The sequence below is a fragment of the Puma concolor genome, chromosome D4, assembly GCF_028749965.1.
Source record: "Puma concolor isolate L17-30 chromosome D4, mPumCon1.1.hap2, whole genome shotgun sequence".
Classification (NCBI taxonomy): Eukaryota; Metazoa; Chordata; class Mammalia; order Carnivora; family Felidae; genus Puma; species Puma concolor.
The window spans coordinates 83399340-83420969 of record NC_141679.1 but is presented as its reverse complement, the minus strand read 5'-3'; the positions used below and the strand labels follow the sequence as shown (position 1 = coordinate 83420969).

General features: G+C 50.9%; 1 protein-coding gene and 1 pseudogene across 11 annotated transcripts in view; both read left to right on the top strand.

Moving 5' to 3' along the window:
* DENND1A (DENN domain containing 1A) overlaps window positions 1-21630 on the top strand; it is a 515742-nt gene that overhangs the window by 412186 nt on the left and 81926 nt on the right. The window lies entirely within an intron of this gene.
* LOC112851554 (U2 spliceosomal RNA) lies at window positions 6092-6240 on the top strand (annotated as a pseudogene).

Below are 21630 nucleotides of genomic sequence, written 5' to 3'. Positions count from 1 at the left end.
ACGGCATCAGGAGCTGCCCAGTAAAGGGGAGCACGGAAGTTATGGAGCCCCGCGGAGGGCGTGCCAAATCCAGCCCAAAAAGGGGCTGCAGGGACTCAGTGTTGAACGTTGTCACCCCAGGAAAGTTGTCACTCCACCTGTCATGGAGGCGAGCTGCACGGGTGGCCATGTAGCTAGAACAGCCCAGAAGAGGTCGGGAGACTGCACGGAACAAGCAAACGGGGTCCAGATCCTGGGAAACCGAGGGATGCACGTTCCGGTCCTGGACCCGAAATGAGTTGGATTTCAGCCCAGCGTGAGCGGCCTCACCGAAACGGTGCCCCCCAGCACGCGAAGGACAACGTCCTAATAGCGGCTTCTAATGAAAATTTTATCGTGGTGCTGGATGCACCGCTGATCTGCGCACACTTGCAAGTGGGGCTGATTCATAGGACGTTTGCGCGGCTCTGCACATTTCCTGAGGAGGTATTTTGTCTCATTGTTGCTTCCTGGTCCGGCAGAAGGTCTAGTTTGTGCGAGGCGGCTTCGGTAATTAACCAAGTGTGTTCTGTGGAGGGAAGCGGGAGGACTCAGGGCCCGGCCGTCTCGCTCGGCGTGTTCATGTGCTTAGTTGTAAATACCGGTGAAATCCTCAACAAGGACCACCTGGTTGTGTGAAAAATAAAAAAGAACCCGCGCTGAACGTGTCCTGTTCAGAATCACTTGATGAAGCGGAGTTTTTTGAACTCTGACTGGAACTTAATTTTAGCTACTTTTTTTGGGTAAAGCTCCAGAGGAAAGCAGCGAGACTTTGAGATCTTTAAATTTCCTTTTTTGGGAGCGATGACAGTGCTCCTCTAAAGTTTGTTTCTTACCTTTCCACCTTTGAGCAATTGATTTTGATTAGAAACATTACACCCAGCATTTACTTTGACGTCCCTGAGTACAAACAGTCATTTTAATGGTTTTTTTAAAAACAAAATCATGACAGGGACATCAATCCTTTGCCTGGTGTATGAAGGCCTGGTATATTAATTGGCTGTCAGATTCTGAAGAAATAATGGATTAATGTGCTTGATCGTAACGCTGTGTTCAGAGACTGAAGTTTGATCCTGATGTCCCCAGTCTCTCTGCTTAATGCAATTACAGATATGCATTCAGGACATTTGAGTGGATTGCATTTCATTAATATGATTTGAGCGGACAACATTAGGCTGCTGTCGGGTCCTCTCTGACAGCTAATTACTAGAATGAAGCGTGTATACCGCTAAGGAACAATGGTGCCCTTATTGGGGCCATTAAAACAATAGAAAAATAGTGCTTTAAAACACTCAGAGAGTTACTTTCCATACTAGTCATGAGCCATGAAGACCGCTCAGAGGGGGATGTTGGAAAGAAAGACATGGACAAACACTGGAGGAGTCTCTAAGAGCAGGACTCTCTTTCAACGAATCCAAAAGTTTAACCAATAGGTTAGATCCTTCCAAAGGAATTTGGGGCATCGCTGGCTCAGTATTGATCTGGGGGTTCTTTCAGGAAGTATCATAATCTCTGACCATTCAGACCTCATATCTTGCCTCCTCCCCACCCGCCCACCCACCCTAAAAGGTCTTTCACAATGGAGAAAGTGGCAATGTGGAATACCCATGGTTTATTACATTTTTCCTTTGAGGAGAAAAAGTGGCCTTTGTCTCGTGGGGTTATAACTCAGCCATATGGGCTATCTGAATGTCTACCCATGGAGGGAAGAGGTGCTGGTGGTAATGAAAGTTTGTCATCCTGGGGGTATCTCTAGCTCTCCGAACCCCCTGAGTCTTACGAAGCATTCACCTGGCTCCCATCGTGTGTCCAGCACTGCTGATAGCTGGTGACAAAAAGATGAATCAGGCACAGTCCCTCATCCCTGAGCTCCTCAAGTCCTGTGAGGGACAGACATAAAGAAAGAAAGGGAGGGGGAAGGGAAGGGAAAGGAAAGAATGAGGCGGTGCTGGATTGGAACAGATGGATGTTTAAGAGAAGGGAAGCCTGAGGGCTTCTCAGAAGAGAACCCAAGAGGCTGATCTTGAAAGACGAGTAGGAGTTTGCTACAAAGTTAGGAAGTGAGCGGGGGCTTCTAGACAGAGGCTGCCGTGCAGGGTGGTCTGAACTGGGAGGAGCTGCCTTAATGATCCATCTAGGACCAAACTGGAATGGAATTCTTTTTTTTTTTTTTTTTTTTTTAATTTTTTTTTTTCAACGTTTTATTTTTATTTTTGGGACAGAGAGAGACAGAGCATGAACGGGGGAGGGGCAGAGAGAGAGGGAGACACAGAATTGGAAACAGGCTCCAGGCTCTGAGCCATCAGCCCAGAGCCCGACGCGGGGCTCGAACCCACGGACCGCGAGATCGTGACCTGGCTGAAGTCGGACGCTTAACCAACTGCGCCACCCAGGCGCCCCTGGAATGGAATTCTTAGCTGCACTCTCGAGGGTGTGTTCTGCGACCTTGAGGCACCTTTGGCCAATGCTCCCGAGAGGCTGTGGACAAATCTTGAACTCAGCAATAAGGTTCCTGGATTCTAGCCCTAGATTTACTCCCTAAAAGCCATGTAAATCCCCCAAAAGTCATTTGGCCTCATTTTTCTCATCTGTGAAATGGAGGTAGCACCCGCTCTGTCTGTCAGCCTCACGACGGGTCAGGTTTGATTTAAGAGGATGCCGTTGTTACGTATGCCCAGGTTCCCCTGGCTGCTGGTAGGTGTCAGAATCCAGAGTCAGACTCAAGTTAGGCCAACTCCGTGGCCTGTATGCCACACTGCTCCTGGTTCCTTTGGAGAACCAGTGTGAGAATCAGCTAAGTGGGAAAGCTCAGGGGAGATCCAGTCTCCTCTTTGGAACCTCCTCTAGCCATACAAGGTGACATGAAAATCCCTGCCACACTACCAGGAAATGTGACGAGCCTCCGGCCACCTGCCCGGTTCTGTATCCCCAGGAGGTAGCGCCTCTGGTGGAGGCCACCTCCCCAGAAACCGGGGCGGGCTGTTCCTAGAGTCCCAGAGACAGATCACCACCCTCCTTCCCCCTGAGATGTCTGCTTTTTATCCAAACTGCCACCAGGAGAGAGGGCCAGAAGCTGTTCGTGAAGTGATGGTGGTACAAGCTGTCAGCCTCTGGTCTCCTGGCCTCTACTGTCTCCTCCGTCGCTCTCCACACCCTGTCCCTTCCCACCTGTAACTCGGGCAGCTCTTCATCACCCGGGTGCACTTCTCAGATGCCCTGAAGGCAGTGTGTCCAACTCTGACCCCCAGAAATCAGGTCCTTGGCCAAGCTACATTTCTTCAAGTATGCATACCCCGGTTAGAAATGCCAGCCCCAACGGGACAGCTTAGGGCACAGGCTGTGATTACTCCTCTGTGTTCCCTAGCTCCTGGCCTAAGGTAGGCGCCCTGGGAGACTCTTGGATAAGGGGGTACCGGAAGCCAGAGAGAGTTGCTGATGTGATAGCCCCACTCCCTGGGTAACCCCCATCTGCCATAACGGCAGTTCCCAAGTCCTCGGTTTTCATTCTGACCGGTGAGTCGCCTCTCCTCTTATGCTCTTGATCTCCTGAACGATTGCAATGACAAGAGGACCCTGGTGTAAGTCAAGTAGCAGGGAATGGGTGTGTGAGTAAACGGCATCCCTCCCCGCCATGGCCCAGGGTTATGGGATGGGGATGACGAGGCGAGGCCCGCCCTGCCTCTCTCCAGGCTCGGATACCACCACATCAGGGAGTGTGAGCTTCCTGGGGACCAAGTGGTGCCTTAGTCGTCACGCATACCCGGTGCATCACCCGGTGCCTGGAAGAGGGCCCCAGGGGTGATGGGCCTGGGGACCACGGCCCTGCCTGGGAAGGACGCTCTGCTCACCCGAAGCCTGTCACAGAATGTCGGACACGTCTGCTGCCTCATCAAGGGTTCCTCAGGTGGGAGCCACATGTGCCATTATTCCCCAGGAGCCCCACGGGGTGAGCCCAGAAGCCCCGCTTTCTTCTCTGAATTTTATTTGCTAATTTCTCCATGGGAAACACAGCCCTGCCAAGACCTGTTTCCCTCCTATTACCTGGCTGGCGTTTTTCTAATGGTTCCCTTCCTAATGATCCTCAAACAAAGAGACGATGGTGGAGGGTAATGCATCACTCCTGCCTCTCGCTCCCTGGTCATTCTTGCTAACAGGCTTAGCCGTGCTTCACAGTCATTATCACATGTCGCACTGTCTTTGGGATGCAGAAATGATTTGCCAGCCCCATAATGCTTCATTTTTACTAAAATGAAGGCAGGACAAAAAAATTCTTATAATAAAAAAGTGTACACTTACTCCTGACAGATCTGATCTTAAAACCCTCCTCTGTCCCCTGGTCCATACAGGATAGTGTCTCAACTCCTTGGCCGGGCATCCGAGACCTTCACGACCTGGTCAGCGATCTCTTTTCACTTCGCGGTCTCCTCTCGTCACCCTCAGGCCCCTTGTGGAGACACTTGTTCCCAAAGGCCCCAGCTCTTCCTCTTGCATTCCTGCTCATCTCTGTAGGCGAGACGCCCCGCGGGGTCTGCAGAACCGGGCTTTTCCAAGCTTAGTACCAGTGTCACCACCCTCTGTTCCTCTGTGACACTTATCCTGACAGCCCAGGTAGGATGGGCACCTTCTTTCCAGCCTCTTTTCTGCCCAGGCAAGCCTCTACCTAATGTCCAAGCCCCTCAGTGACAGGAGCCCCATCCCCATTAGTGTCCTTGGTGGTCCCTGGTGCCCAGCACAGAGCCTGACACACAGCGACCCGTATGAACATCTGGGAAAGGAAAGGAAGTCCTTCCCCGAGAGGTCCCCCACGTGAGGGTTTTGAGGTCCAGCACCCAGGTCAGAGAGGGCCGACTAGCTTAATGGCGAGCTCCCCCAAATCTGGACTCACAGAGGAACAAGTTGAGGGTTGGGGTAACAGAGAAGGAGCCGCGTCTGGGACATGTTACTGTTGTTGTGTCCATGGCACATTCAGGTAGAGATGACCAATGGGTACTGAGACCTTCAAAGCAGAGCTCTGGGCTTCCCAGGATCTTTGATGAGCCAGAGGCCCCTCCAGCCTGGAAATCCATAAGGGCAACTGGAAGTGTTCTTTTTCCGTGAGATGGCAAGAGGGGCACTCACACAGAGTCTTATGTGGAGAGGGCCTCAGAGACCCTTCTAGTACTTTCTGCTCACCATAGTCAGCTGAGGGCCAGCACGCTGACAACATTACTCTGGGAATGTTCACTGCAGGCACTCGCTTCCAAGCTCCTTGAGGGCTGGAACGATACAAAGTAAGGCCCTACGATCCCTATTTCCCACAACCAGAATTATACAGGCAGCCTGTGAGGTTTGGCCAGAATAGACCTGTCCCCTCCCAAGAAGACTACTTGAAGGAGAAGACATCTTTGGGTGTGTATGTTCTGGTCTGTTGGCTAGACAGTCATTTTACTTGACGGTCGTACTTAGTGTCTCCAAGCCTTGAATCCCAGAGTTGGTAGGCAACTTTGATGCGTGTATCACTCTCTTGTGGGTCAGCTGGCTTCTGCTGGCACACCTTTGATGTTGGGGAAACTTACTCTTACAGAGCCAAAATCTTCCTACAGTTTTCATCCACTGGTCCTAGTTTTTTGTTTTTGTTTTTGTTTTTTTCCCTTGGTAGTCACGTAACGTCAGTAACGTTGGTGATTTTTCTACTGGTACTAGAGGGGCACAGTCCTTTTGGACTGAGCCTTCTCATCCAGTTCTTCACCTGGTCTCTGGAGGGCTATGCTTTGCCATTGTCCAACCTCAAATGTCTGGAACACCAGATGCTCCAGGTGTGGCTGACAAGAACAGAACTCAGTGGACCCCTCAACCTTACTTTAGCCGTACGATGTCCAATACAGGAGCCGCCGTCTGTGTTTGGCCTCTGAGCGCGTGAAATGTGGCTAGTGCGGGTGGAGATGTGCCGTAAGGGTAAAATATACACCAGATGTCTAAGACTTAGTATGAATAAAAGAATATAAAACTCATTAATAATTTCCTATATAGATTACAGGTTGGAATTATAATTGTTGTATACGCTGGGTAAAATATAATATATTAGAATTTCCCTATTGCTTCTCGGCCTTTTGGCCAAGATCAAGTGTAGAATTTCCCACGTTTCTTTTTACTTTACATACATGCTACTTAGTAAACTTAAAATTACGTATGTGACTCGCATTATTGTTCAATTAGACTCCACTGCCCTTGAGTGCAGTCTGAGATTGTCTACTTCTGTGAATGGTTACGGGTTGCATTATTCTTTTTTTGAACCGTATCACACGTGGGCCATTGCTGAACACATACCAAACATAAAATTCTGCCTCTTTTACACCTACCATATAAACTGCTTTTAAAACAGGTCAGCCTTGACTAGTATATCTAGAGTTGATTTTTTTGAACCTAAGTGTAGAAATTTACATTTGTCCCAAATACATCTCAACTTGTTAGTTTCAGCCCATGGTTCCAGTCTCCTGAGAATTTTTTAAATCCTTACTGTCACCAGCTCCTTTACAGATCTGATCAGCATTTTCTATGTTTCTAAGTCACTATCGATGATGTTGGTCGAGATTAGAACAAAGTAGAGAGTTCTACTGCCCGCCAAGCACATTGGCCAGCAGTTTTAACAACAGCTACGAACCCATTATCCAGCTGTGGTTGTTCAGCCCATGTTTGTCCATTCTGCCCACACGAAGACTGGGTTTTTCCAGATGTCTCATGAACACCAGCCTGTGTTGTATCTAAAGTAGCCTCCTCTTCTCCCACCCAGTCTCACCCCCAAGCTGACTTACCCCCTATTAAGAATGGGAACACAAAATATGGTGTGACTTCTTCTGGTTTTAGACACCAAATGGATGGACTCCTTTTCACTAAAGTGTTAATGACTGGTAAGGTCTGAACTTCACCTTTGTGTTAAAAAATAATAATAATACATGATTTAACCGGGGCCTTCGGTACCACAGGCAGGTGGAGAACTTTATTTGGAGCTCATGCCGCTAAGGCAGAGTCAACAGGGAAGAAGTCTTGAGACTTAGTGGAGGAGGAATAGGGGCCTCAAGTCTTTCCTATAGTTGATGATGAAGACCCAGTCAGCGTAATCCAGCAAGTGCCAGGATTCGTCCACGGGAGCATGTCCTTTGTGTACCCACCGTGGTGCTGGCAGTTCAATGAGCACTTCTACCCACACTGTGTGTCTTTTTTTTTTTTTTTTTAAGTTTATTTATTTTGAGAGAGTGAGAGCAGGGGAGGGGCAGAGAGAGGGAGGAAGAATCCCAAGCAGGCTCTGCACTGTCAGCGTGGAGCCTGAGGTGGGGCTCCATCCCATGAACCATGAGATCATGACCTGAGCCAAATTCAAGAGCGGTACACTTAGCCGACTGAGCCACCCGGGTGCCCCCCACACCTTCTGTCTTAATCTCCTTCAGTCTTCATATTTTTTGGAACTAGGAATTGAGCCTCTGACTTTAGATCACATGGTTTGGCGTGACCTTCATCTGCAGTCTCAAGCCCAGTCCCCTCCTTTCTAGCTAGGCGTGTACTTTTGGTTCTCTTCTGCAGCTGTGTGCACGTGGTTTGTGTGTGTGTGTGTGTGTGCACGCGCGCGTGTGCACTCGCACGCATGCATCGCAGAGGGAACAGAAAGATATTCTCTCAGCTGTTATAGGGCAGAGGGAAAATCTTTTTCCCATTTCTACCTTTGAAGCCTTTACTCTAACAAATGTTTTGAGTGTGGGAGGCCAGAGGGGAGCATTTGCAGACCTCCTGCCTGGCCGAATTGTAAGCATTAGCTGTTTTTCCTGGGTGGCTTGGCAGGCCCTTTCTCCCTTTCTTTGGGGCTGAAGAAAAAGAAGGCAGGCACCACACAAAGGTGCCTGTTTTCAAGTGCACTGCATGAGGGACACTCACTTTATTTCTAGTTTATGAAGCATTCCCCCCTCCAGGAGGACAGAACTTACTTTGTGTAAGCAGACATCTCTCTGTAACACTGTCTCTTTAAGAAAACTACATCCTCTGCTTTAAAGACTTTGAAGTTCTTGGGGCGCCCAGGTGGCTCAGTCGGTTGGGTGTCCAACTTCAGCTCAGGTCATGATCTCGTGGGTTCGTGAGTTCGAGCCCCGCATCGGGCTCTGTGCTGACGGCTCAGAGCCTGGAGCCTGCTTCAGATTCTGTGTCTCCCTCTCTCTCTGCCCTTCCCTCGCTGGTGCTGTGTCTCAAAAATACATAAACACTAAAATGAATAAATAAATAAAAGATTTTGAAGTTCTTGCCACGAGGGTCACTAGTCCAGCACCATCAGGTGACAAGGCCTCTCCAGGACCATAGGGAGGGTCCCTTACAGAACTAAAACTGAGGCAGGCTTGTGGGGGGTGGGGGGTGGTGGATGGAGAGCCTTGTGAATATCTTGCCCAGCAAGAAGAGCGTGATTTCTTGAGTCGACCAAACAATTCTGGTCCACTCTTCAAACCGCTGCAAACCAGACTCCTTCATTGGGGTCCGTCTCAGAAGATGTGGTGTCCTTTGCATTTAGAATTAGCTGGATGTAATGAATTCTGGGTTTTACATATTTATTACCATTGTCCGTGCTCCCTCTGGTCTTGTAACCACTTCTACTACCCAGCCTGACTCCCTCCGGGGAGAACAAGAGGGAGGCTCAGAGGGGCTGGCAGTCACGGAGGCAGCTGGGGGAGGGGAAGCCCTGGCTGGCTTACATTTGAACCAGCCGGGTTCAGATCACGACTCCCTCATCCATTTCTTTCCTCCAACAAACATTCATTGCAACCCTGCCCTGGGCCAAGCCCTGTGCTGGTGGATAGAATGTGGAGATGAGTGAAATCCAGTCTTGAGATCTTGTCTAATGGTAGAGGCGCACCTGTAACCAACGGGAGGGATACCCTGTGGTAACCGCCGGATGGAGGAATTGGGGACTTTGCTGGAATTCCAGGACAGAGGCTTTAGTTCACGTGGGAGACACTACTGGAGCTGGGCCGTGAGAGGGGAGGAGGATGCATTTGCCAAGAAGCGTGATAGAAAGCAACTTACTTAACACTCTTCAAGCCTCAGTTTCTACATCTGTAAAAGGGGGTAGTAATACATCCGTTACAACATAAAGGCTGCAAACATATCAGCATTTGCTTTCAGAGTGCTTCATACTGTTCAATGGGCAGATCTTTGGTTCCCCCTCCCTCCTCTTTTTCCCAATTATTTGAAAGCTATTGATATTATAGGATATTGTGTATATTTATGTTTTTGTGATTTTTGTTGTTCAGACCAAGAAAATGATGGAAAACATTCTAAGGGATCTTCGGGCAAAAACAAACAAACAAACTTTGAGAAACAAACAGGGGCCTTTATAAGGAGCATGTGGGGCCAGAAAGTGTCCACAGGACATCTGCACCCAGGAGAGCCATTTGGGGGCCACAGGCATTGATCTGAAAGCAGCCTTGGGCCCTGCCATGTCCTTGTTTGCCTCATATCAAGAACTGAGACTTTGGCTTATAACGAAAAGACAGGAGGGGGGTAGAAATGACCATGGAGACTGTTCTAATTTAGGACAGTAGCAGCAGTGAGATTGAGGAGGGAAGAAAAACATACCTGCGGGTGGACTGAAACGGCCCTAGACCTGGTTAAACTCTGGCTTGGCCTCTCTCGGTTGTAGATGATAGAAGTCCAGCCTAACTTGGGCAGAAAAGGCAGGAGGGAGAATTTCTTGGCTCATGTGACCGAGAAGTCCCAGGCTTCTCTTACTACGAGCAGGCTGGATTCAGGAGCTCCCGTGATGTTGGCTAATCTCTCACTGACCACTGTTTGGCTCTTCTTTTCCCGTCAGTTTTTATTTTCAAACATTCTCTTGCTTTTTGATAGAGGCATGAGGGCCCGTGTGGTCCGTAGAGCTTGAAGTGAGGCATGCACATTCATAGGAGCCTGCTTGGCCCAGCTTGGCCACATCTGGGCCCCCCTGAACCAATCACTGTGACCAGAGGATGGGGTCCTTATATTGGTCAGGCCAGGGTCACATGCCCACCCGTTGGCTGGGTGTGGGTTGGCAAGATGAACCCCGGCCGGGAAAGGGGATTTTGCTACTTTCTGTTCACATGGGAATGAAGAGACAAATGTGGGAACGAAGCATCCGGACAGCAGGTCAGTGGTGGGGCGGAGGGAGAAGTGGTTATCATGGAGGGCTTCACCGAGGTACTTGTGTCGGAGCTGAGGCTCTAAGGACAAGGAGGACATCACCAGCAAAGTGACCCTCAGAGTTTGTTAGCTGGACCCTTGTGGCTCAGTTGGTAGGACTTTCTGAGAGCTCCCGTTGGACATGGCTGCAGGTGTAGAAGATCAGTGGGGTGTGCTCTGTGGAGTGGATCTCATGGGGGGGACAGGTTGCCAAGCTGCCTCCTTCCCTGCCTCCCAGGAGTCTCTGAGGGCATGTTGCTGAGATGCGAAGCCTCCCGGGCGGGCTGGTGGCAGGGCCCAAAAGCCATGGCAAGTGAACTCTGTAAACAGTGCAGACATAGGGGCGCCTGGGTGGCTCAGTCGGTTAAACGTCCAGCTTCAGCTCAGGTCATGATCTCGCGGTTCGTGAGTTCAAGCCCCGCATCGGGCTCTGTGCTGACAGCTCAGAGCCTGGAGCCTGCCTCGGGATCTGTGTCTCCACTCTCTCTCTGCCCTTCCCCTACCCACACTCTGTTTTTCTCTTTCTCAAAAATAACATTAAAAAAATAAATAAATAAAATTAAAAAAACAAAAACAAAAACAGTGCAGACCCTCCCCGGCGCCAGCATCCAGATCCCGGTTTCCCAGGTGTAAGTCTCTCCGCTCCTGTGACCTTGCCCGAGGACGCCCTGCCCTTTGGCTGCCTCAGGCCCAGTGTGGGGGCTGTATTGGAATTATTTTCCCCCTTCCGTCATGATCCGCCCCTCTCTCCTTTTACGGGAGTTTTAAACACGCGATAATTGTAAGTGAACTACTTTTACAAACGGTTTATTTATTATTTTTTTTAAAATGCTCTTGGGCCATGATTTTCTTATGCTCCCTTTACAGATGAGGGAATTAGGGCCCGTTTGTGACTTGACCAAAGCCACCACAGAGCTGAGAAAAGAGGCAGTGCCGGAACCCCTCCATCCCTTCTCTCCCTGCCACCCCGCGCACATCCGCCGTATTGATGATTTCTTGGGAGGCCGGTCACTGAAGATTCCAGGGGGAATCACTCCCCTGTCCGCGGGTCACTGAGCTCACAGGCCAGGGAGGAGGTAGATCCAGAAAGAGAAATGTGCCCGATGCTAGCTAAACATTCGTGGTGGCTAGAAAATCTGGAAGTCGAGGCATGAGGGTTTTATCTTCCACACGTAGAAGCCAAGAAGGAGATCCTTTGATCCATTCCTTAGGTTCAGGAAAGCTTGTGGTAAAAACCCAATGCGCAGCTTCGGGTACATGCTCCTCAAAGATAAGTGAACACTAAGAGGGAGGCGTCTCCTTGGATGGTCTGGCTCCTTTCCCCGGAAGCTGACCCCATGCTGTCTGTGTGTGTGTGTGTCTGTGTGTGTGTGTGTCTGCGTCTGTGGTGCGTCTCCTGGCGGAGCATGGCGGGGGGAGAGCTAAGGCCCTTCAGCCTCTCCAAAGCCTGTGGTCAGGTACTCAGGTGTGGGAGCCCTGCTCGCAGCCCCTGAGTCTGATCTGCTTGTGTTCAGTGGAGATTACAGAGCTTAATGATTAGCTCCTCCAAGCTGCAGCTGATGCCAGCCTCTACCCCCTTTACACCTAATTAGTCTCATTAATGAGCTCCTCTGCTCTCCATAGAGAGAGTTTCCTCTTTGGAATAAGAGGCAAAAATACCTTGCCCAGGTAGATTGCTGAAGCCTTTAATTATTGCCCACACCTGCTAAGCCTTGTGACTCACACCCAGTGATAGTGCTGAGCGGAGATGGGGCTTGTTTATAAGCATGAGCAGATTTTAACTCTCTCCACACCAAGAAGCCTTTTGATTTAAAGAGACACATTTCCCCAAGACCTCACAGCTGCTCATTTCAAGCACACCAGGCTCCGCCACTCACATGGGTCGTCTCTAGATGGCGGAGGCACAGCTTTTGCCCTCAGGGAGCTCACAGTCTAGTGAGACGACAGGCAGGAAACTACGTGGACAGTTGTTCTGACCTCTATGGCCAGTGTACTCCCCACTCTCACCCAGGGCCTCCGTTTCATGCCACGCCATGCCGTGGGGGCCACGGTGGACTCGAGCTCGTGCTGTGAGCCTGGGACCGGGCAGGAGTTACGGGCAGGTGGATGACCATCGAAGGACTACCCAAGCAGAAAGAACCCGAGCAAGACTCAGAAGTGAGAGCACACCCCGTGCACCCACAGACCTGCCAGCCTTTAGTATGGCTTAAGTCAAGGGTTGGGGGGGCGGGGGTCAGGCTATGGGGCAGCAAAGCAGGAAGGGGAGACCGGGACCAGAGCAGGAGGCCCTGCGATGCAGGGTGAAGACTTTGGACTTCCTGTCCGTGTCCCCGCACCCTCCCCAGGACCTAGCATGGCTTTTAAAGTAGGTTTGCAGTCAATGTTGGCAAACGGAGGGACGCCCAGCCTGAAGGTAGGACATCCACTGAAAGATTTAGGGCAGCGGAGGAACGGTGCGTGAGGGCTAGCTGGAGGGATCCCTGGGTGGATCTCCCTCTGCTCGTGCTCTGATGGAGGAGAGGACGCTGGGATTTGAGGGTCAAGTCCTCGCCACAGCCCTTTGCCCCCGCGTGAGAGGGTTGCCCTGGGCTGCCCCACCGTGGGTAGTGGGAGGTGGGATTCAAACCCAGACCTGTGGGCCCGCTGAGTCCAACTGTCTGTCTTCACTGTGTGGCCTGCTAGATGGGGGCTTACTAAATGTCTTGGAGGGCAAACAGAGAGTTTCCTGGCATGGGCTCTTTGGATGCTGAGTAAGAAACTCTGAGGACAGGCACACAGGCTTCCCAAAAACCAGAGCAGCCAACTCAGCACAGCCAAGTCACTCTGACCAATTTAGACGAACTTTAAGATGAATAAAGAGAACATCTAACAGCTTACATGCAGTGAGCACATGCACTAGGCAACACTAACCGGTTTGCTGTATAGTCCCAGGAGAGAGAGAATGAACCTTTTTTTATAAAAACAAAGCCATGTCTCAAGGACAGTAGTGACAGCCCCCAACCACCGAGCCTCTATTACATGTCTGGCCCCGAGTCAGGTGCTTTGCATAAAATCTGCCCCGCACGACAACTCTGTGAGGTAGATTGTGTTATCCCCATTTTACAAACGCCAAGCTGAGGCTGGGAGAGCTAAAAACTTTCCCACGGTCCCACGGAGAGTGAACGGCAGAAATCCTCAGCCCAGCCCGTCCCACCTCAGAGCCCGAGCCACCCCAGAATGCCCTCCCTCGGCCGCCCGGAACGTGACGCCGATCAACTCGGGGCGCCTGCTTCGTGACAGATGGAGTGCGGGACAGACTCTGGCAAACTGTGCAAGCATTCGGTCAGACAGGAACCGGGGCGCCTGGCAGCACCCCCGGGACCGGGCTGGCAATCCTTTCCGGACAGAGATGGTCTGCACACAGAGGCAAGCATGCAAGGCACACGCTTTGCTCTGCTTGGAGCTTGTTCCCTGGGTCCCTGGGGGATGCCGTGAGGGGTCACCAGGCAGCCGGGCAGAAGGGCCCAGCTGCTAGCCTTGGAGCAGCTCGCTAGCCCCTGGTCCGTACAGTGAGCAGTGCGAGAGCACTTTCTGCGTGCCAGGCCCTGCCCTCAGGGTCGGGGATTTAGCAGTGAGCACGACAGCCCCTGCTCGGGGCCTCTGCTCGGGGCCTCTGCTGGGCTCTCGGGAAGGAGGGGAGCGCCGGGGCTCTCACCTGGTCCCACCCGCCTCTCCAGGGCCCTCGGCCTGGTAGGGGGGATGGTCCGTCTGCCGGATCTAGGCCGTGCCAGTCCGTGTCAACTCTGACCTCCTGAAATAGCTCTTGAGTCCCTCCGTTTCCATTCCTGCCCCCTCGCTTCCGCGTCTCTCACCTGCGTTCCCCTGGCGGCATCTCAGCGGGCGCCTTGCTTCCACTGTGCCTCTTTGGCAGACACATTCCGGGGGCCAGAATGACCCGAAGTGCAAATATCTACTCCTCCCCCTTCGCCCCCAAGCTTTAGGGCTTCCCTGTCGCTTTAAAACATCTTGGCCTAGAAGGGCCTGCGTGATGTGGGCCCAGCCTGCCTCCCCGCCCTGACTCACGCCCTTGCCCCTCGGTTTCTGTATTCCAGCTGGTTTGGCCCTGTTCTCGGCTCCTTTGCGCCCCTCCGCCCCACCAAGGCTGGGGGAGGTCCTGCGTGCCTTCCTCTGTCAGCACACCCGTCACTCCCCCGGGAGCATCTTCTGCTGCCTCCGGGCCAGACCGGATCTTGGCACCCTGGCATATGCTCTGCCAGCGGCAGGAACTCCTTCAAAGCCATTACCCCAGGTGGGAATTGCACCGCGCGAGGTTGCTTGACTACTACCCTCAGGTAGCTGACCGTGAGAGCCCAGCAGGACCCTGGCTGAATCGATGAGCGAAAGGCAAGGACCACCCCGTAAACTTGGGAAGGCAGAGTCCTTTGAGTCAGGTCCTGAAGGATGAGTACACACTTGCCAGACCAAGGGAATGAGCTACCGTGTGTAGAATGCACAACGTACATAACGGTGACCTACATACTGAGCCGATGCCACACACCAGCGCTTTCAGTCCCGGTGGCGTCCCCCTGAGGTTGGCGGCATCAGCTCCAGTTGCCAGGGGAGATAGCTAGGTTCAGACAGGCCCAAGCTCGCTTTGCTCACAGGTGCCGGCCACACTGGTTCAGCAGGGGCACAGAATCCGCCATGGAGGACAGGCGTGTTCAAAACCTCATGACACCGGGGGCGGGGGGGGGGGGGGGGGTCTGCTCATGAGGCTTTGCTGAGATGAGACCCACTTTCTTAAAAGCTAACAACTGTTTTCTGAGCAGGGACAGAGGAGTGTAATCAGATTCAGTTCAAGCATTCCTCCTCCAGGAAGCCTTCCTTGATCCCCCGACATATGGCAAATAGCCGGGACAGCGATGCCTACGGCAAACCCTTTCTTGGTCACTAGCTGGTGGCAGCATGGCTGGCGGAACCTGACCTACCGTTTCCTTATTTGGGTTTCTTAACCTCTCAGACCCACAGTGTCTTCACCTTCACGGTGGGAATAATGACACCTAGGGGGGCAGAGGCTACGTGCGTGAAGCCATCTTCCGTAGCACCCGGCACAGGCAGGCATTCGGTAAACGTGCGCTTCCTGTGGCTGAGGCTTCTCCCCGCCATTTCGTTCCCCCCTCCCCCACTGCCACTTCTTTCTGTGCATCGTCGCTGCTCCTGTAGGTTTCTAGGTAGCTGCCACCCTGCCTTCACTGTCTCCACCAACTAATAACTGCTGTTTAGCTCACCCATGCATATTTTAGCCTCATAATTTTTCCTTCTGAATCAGCCTCTGCAGATTCTAATCACCTCGCTTTCTCTTCCCTGAATTCCCTCCAATTTGGAGATTCAAAAGAGGCGCTTCTCTGCATGAACATGCTGTGATTCAATTTGAAAATAAATTTCTCCTGGCAGCAGCCATCTCTCTGAAAAGTGACATTTAAGACTGACAGTGGACAAGATTGTAAACAGGTTTCCAATAGGAAAAAAAAGTCAGTGTTAAGTGCATTCTATGAATTTTTTTAAACAATGTGTGCATGTGTGTGCACACGTCTATAATTGCAGCCTTGCTGTGACACCGTCTGCTTCAGGAAGAATTCTGGGATAGCGCAGGTCTGTTTCGAACTATCTTGGTATTCTTTTACTTCTCAGAAATCAACTTCATTTCCTGGGACTCACTCCCATACAAGATTGTGGATGCTTAGTTCATTCAGTCATTCAACACGCAGGTAGTCAGTGCCGCTGTGCGTGAGGCTGTGTGCTCAGAAAGGTATCACAAACCGATATTCTCTATCCGTAAAGAGCTTACGTCCTCAAGAGGGAGGCCAGTGGGTAAGCAGGTAACTATATGTCATGTGGTAGAGACAGGCTCGGGTTTCACGGGAGCCCAGAGGATGTTCCACAGTGGGGAGGCCGTGGGGACAGGGACGGCTTGGGGGGTTAGCCTTGTGAAGGGAGGAAAGGACATTCCAGGCAAAGGGAGAAGCAGGAAGGTCTGAAACGGTGTCCTGTACCCGAAGCTGTAGGCAATGTGCGGTGACTGAGATGTCTGGGTCTGGTTTGCAGGGGGAGGTGTTAGGAAACATGGCTGGAGAGGCCTCTGGGGGGCTCGCAGGCCAACGAAGAGCCTTGGAGCCCCCACAAAGACAGCAAGGAACAGTGTGGGCTTTAGGCATGTGTGATGTGATCAGGGGGTCAGAGGGACCCTTTGGGAAGATCCCTCGGGGTAGTGCTGCAACAACATTGGGTGGAGAGAGCCTAGAAGCAAAGTCCGGGGTTGATGAGGAGACCCTCGAACCAACCGGGGCGGCCTGACAAGGTCAGAGGGAGGGCTCAGGAGATCAGAGCTTTTAGAAGGTAAAGAAGGTGGCCCTGCAGCAGAAAATCTCTTATCTTGTGTTTCTCTTAAAACAGCTTTGTTCCTAATAGCCAAGTTACCAGCTGGCTTTTATTGTGGCTGTGTTGTGTTGCGTTGGTCTATCCCGACACAGGGAATGAATTGCTAGTAAGATGAGTTCAGCTGACACTTGCCTTCTCCTCATCATTACTAGGTAAAATCTCTTTCCGAGGGTTCTTGAAATGGTTTTGACTCTTGAAGTGTTTGGCCGGACCACAGATTACCCTGCAGTTACTTTCTAAAGGAAGAAGTGGGAGGCTCCCGATGTACGACCAGAACAAGAGGGAGAATCCTTTGGTCCCTGTAGAGAAGTTATTGGCAAGAGGCCGTTGGGGTCCTGGTGGGGCAGACAGACCCAGTGGGCAGTGGAAGGCCTGGAACTGTCGGGGCAGCTCTCATCCAGATGCTCCAGACTGACCAGCCCCCAGGAGCCCTGGGGCAGAGGGAAGTGGAGGCCTGAGCAGACAGCCTGTCACAGTTCAAATGGGTTGCTAACTATCACGGGAATTCCAGAGCCATCTTTTAGGGTCATGTGAGGATTAAATGCGGTAATGATTGGGAAGCCACCTTAAAAGCCGAAAGGTTTCCCTTTGGGTGAAAGGGAAAAGAATGCAAACTGTTAATTGCTGGTGTGCTGGGACTTAGTCTGATGAGGGGCAAGGTTGAAAAGAAGGACTGGAAATTTGGCAGTGACCTTGGGATGCTGCTCTTCCGTGTAGCTCCTCTCATCAAGAGCAAATGAGATTTGGGGTGCCTGGGTGGCTCAGTTAGTTAAGCATCCGACTTCTCAGGTCAGGATCTTGTGGTTTGTAGGTTCAAGCCCCACATCGGGCTCTCTACTGTCATTGCAGAGCCCACTTTAGATCCTCTGTCTCCCCCCCCCCCATGCACACACTCTCTCTCAGAAATAGAAAATAAATATTAAAAAAAAAAAAAAAGCAAATGAGATTTGATGATGGTAGTGGCCTTTTGAAAGGTAGCAGGCAACAGTAAAGAACCCAGACCTTAGACTCAGACATGCCTGGATGTGAACCCCACACCCCCACCTCCTCATTACATGGTCTTGGGCAAGTCCCTTGACCTTTCAGAGCTTTGTTTCTGGAGCTGTAAAAAGAGAGTAGATGCCTCCATGTGCTTGTCACATGTACATTTGTGTATGTGCCCACGTGATAGAGCGAGAGAGATCTCCCCACCTCTTTCAGGGAAGGGACCCTGACTGGTTTAGCCATTACTAGCCCGGTGCTTAAACAGTGCCTGGCTCACAGTAGATGTATGATAGTTTGTTTTTCATTTATAACTCACTTGTAATACCTCCTGTCACTAGATGAGCAGTAAATTAGATAACACGGTGTCATGGTTGGAGTCTCGTCAGGACAAGTTGACTATAGAACAGCACATCCTGCTACCGCCCTCGCCCCTCCAAAGTCTGATATTCTGTGTCCCCTTGTGGGAGTTTTACAGTGAACGTTCTCATGCCTACCATCTAGACTGTACCATTAACATTTTACTATGCTCACTTTGTATAGACTTATCTGTCCGTTAATCACTGCATTTTATTTTATTTTATTTTTTTTAATTTTTTTTTTCAACGTTTATTTATTTTTGGGACAGAGAGAGACAGAGCATGAACGGGGGAGGAGCAGAGAGAGAGGGAGACACAGAATCGGAAACAGGCTCCAGGCTCTGAGCCATCAGCCCAGAGCCCGACGCGGGGCTCGAACTCACGGACCGCGGGATCGTGACCTGGCTGAAGTCGGACGCTTAACCGACTGCGCCACCCAGGCGCCCCTCATCACTGCATTTTAAAGTTAGTTCAGATATCAGCCCTTTACTCTAAACAATTGAACATGTATATCTCTAATTATAATAAATACTTTTTTTTTTTCAACGTTTATTTATTTTGGGGACAGAGAGAGACAGAGCATGAACGGGGGAGGGGCAGAGAGAGAGGGAGACACAGAATCGGAAACAGGCTCCAGGCTCTGAGCCATCAGCCCAGAGCCCGACGCGGGGCTTGAACTCACGGAGCGCGAGATCGTGACCTGGCTGAAGTCGGACGCTTAACCGACTGCGCCACCCAGGCGCCCCTAATAAATACTTTTTATGAATAGCAGACACACTCAGTAAATTGTTGCTATCATCATCATCATCATCATCATCATCAAGGAAAGGAGGACAGTCGTGGTGATTTGATATTCCCAAAGACAAGACACCTGCTAGCCTTGGTGTTAGGACGAGCCCGCCATTTCCTGGGAACCAGGCTGTCCTTATTTCATGGACTAGCCTCAGGCAAGGAAATGGCTGGAAGTCACAGCCACCGTGGTGCCCCCAGGCACAGACTTCAGACTTCAGCCCATCCCCTGGATGCACATCCCGTTGACGATGTCCAAAAGCCTTGGCAAGACTCAATAATGCAACTGTAAAAGGGAGGTTTGGGTTTTCACAATGGATTTCTGCAGAGCTAGTTGGAGTTTGGTTATCCGGGCTTGGTCTGTCCCAAGTTCTGCTGGGTCAGATACAGTCCCACCCTCCTCTCTTAACATTGTCTATCACAGAAGGGACCTGGGGCACAGAGGTCAGGAGCTGAAAGGTCATGAGTACAGGTTCTAATAAGTCAGCGTCTGGGGCACTGACCGGTGGCCTTGGCCTCACCTAGGACTGTTATTGTCCACATGTCCCAGTGAAAGAGCCCAGGATATAAAAGACTCTGAGAACCTGCTCTTTCCCAAGAACGATGTGGGGTCATAGTCACAATTGGTATGTTTATAGTCAGCTAACAAATGTTCATTGAGCCCCCTTGTCTTTGAAGCTAACCACCTTGGGAGAAACCGAGGCCATCAATCAGAAGGATTTGAAAAGCAATTTAGTCTATAACGGCGTCTCATGTCCATTTAATCCTTACATCCATCTCATGGAGCCAGGAATTTGCTACCATGTCCCACTAGGCTATGGCAGGAGATGAAGGAGTGAGCCAGGCTTGGCCTCAAATCCCAGTCCCGCCCTCACTGTGAAATGGCCTCAAGTTGCTTAATGTGCTGTCCAGCCCTCGATTTCATCTGAAAATGCAGGGATGTGATCCCAGCTTCCTTGGGATAGTGTGTGATACAGCCTATGTAAAAGTGCCTATGTGTTTAATGAATATGTCCACTACCTAGTCCAGAAGATTCTGCCCTGGGCACCGGGGATATGGTGACGAAAAAGAGGAGCAGAGCCCCTGCCCTTGTGGTGCTTACAGTCTAGGTCAGGCACAGACCAGAGCCAGACTACCCGGGATGAATCCTGCCTGTGTGAACCCAGGGAAGTCGCCTTACATTTCTGTGCCTCAGTCTCCCATTTGTAAAGTGGGACAGGAGCATTATCTACATCTCGGGGTTGTTAACGAGGATTACGTGAGTGGGTGTAGGTAAAAGGCTTAGGTGCCTGGCACAGAGAACGCACAGGTGTTTGTTACTCTTATTACTGTTATACCTACCACCCCCACCCCCCAGGTTCCCAAACGCATAGCACCATCGAAGCAGCTTTGCAAAGGTCCGAACCGTGGCCCAGGAGTCTGCATTAAAAACCTCCCTAGGTGAGTCTCCTTGGGATACCAGATGTAGGAACCACTGATCAAAGTTAGCTTCCCATACAGGTGTGGAAACTGAGACTCGGGGACGGAGGGGAGCATGCCCAAGGGGTCACGGCTAGCAAGCCCTAGACCCAGAACACCGTCTCAGACTGCTGGACCTTGAACCACATCTGGGTTCTGCATTCCATTGTGACAAGTTCTCATGTAAAGGGTCCAGCAGACCTGAATCAGCTATTTGGTCTGGAGAAGATCATCTCTCAAATAAGGGAATCCCTATATCAGGCACATCAAGACCCTGCCCAGATAGTTTAACCAAGTCGCCCCCAAATATTTAGAGTCCACCAGCCATGAAATAACTCCTTGGAGGAGGTGTATAAGAAGTTGTCTCCCCCAAATGGTCTCTTCATCTGCATACGTAGATGCGGGAATATTTACACAACTCCAGCACTCTATCTGGGTGACTCTTATAATTAATATTTACTTAAAACAATCATTAGTCTCTGCTGGGCGACATTAAACCCACGTTAGCAGTATTTTTAGCTGGGCCTTCCCCACACCTGTGATGGCAGGCGAGCACGCGGCAGCGGGAAGCCCTGCGTGCTTTATAAATAAGCCTCCCTGCACCTGCACGAGCCTGCTGCACGGCACTCGGGCAGCAGGCCAGGGGGCCTGGGTGGACAGCCGTCCTGATGTGTGCCCAGGGCCACCCACACCTCCGCTCGGGGTCCTTCCTTCACTCTGCTTCCCCAACATCAGAAATGAAATGCATTTCTCTTGCAACCGTGTGGCATCCGTGCCCCGGGCTGGACCCACATAAAAGACATGATTTTTCCCAAAAGGGTGAAGGATTTCTCCAGTAAGGGTGAGGGGGGATCACAGCAACAGTCGCTTGCTGGATGCTCACGGCTGGTTTTATGTTCATTCTTCCCTTTAAGCCACACAACAGCAACATGACAAGGTAGGTCCTCTTGCCCTCCTCTTCCGGCAGAGGACACTGAGGCTCAGAAAAGACGAGTGTTTCCCCAAGACTACACAGCCAATAGAGAAGGAAAATGGAACTGACATTTACCGAGTGCCTACTACGTGCTGGGCAGTTTGCATATATCGTCCCAATTAATTCTCGCAAGTGGAATTAGCTCACGGGAGATAAGAATGATTATTCCCATTTTGTAGATGAAGAAACTGAGGCTGTACAGAGTTTTAAGTTACATGCTCAAGATCACATCGCTAAGTGTCAGAGCCAGAATTCAAACCCAGCTTGACTCTCCAACACGAGGTGTTTTCTCACCTCAGCGGAGACCTTAATGAGAGACATTTGCCACACATGTGGGCAAAAAAGTATGGTTTCATACGGAGCCTAAGATTTTGTCATTTTCCTAGGACTCTGCTGGTAAGTCTTTCTACTTAAAATTTTTGAGGTTTGTAAAGAAATTTTATCCCAGTAAAAAAATGTATGTAG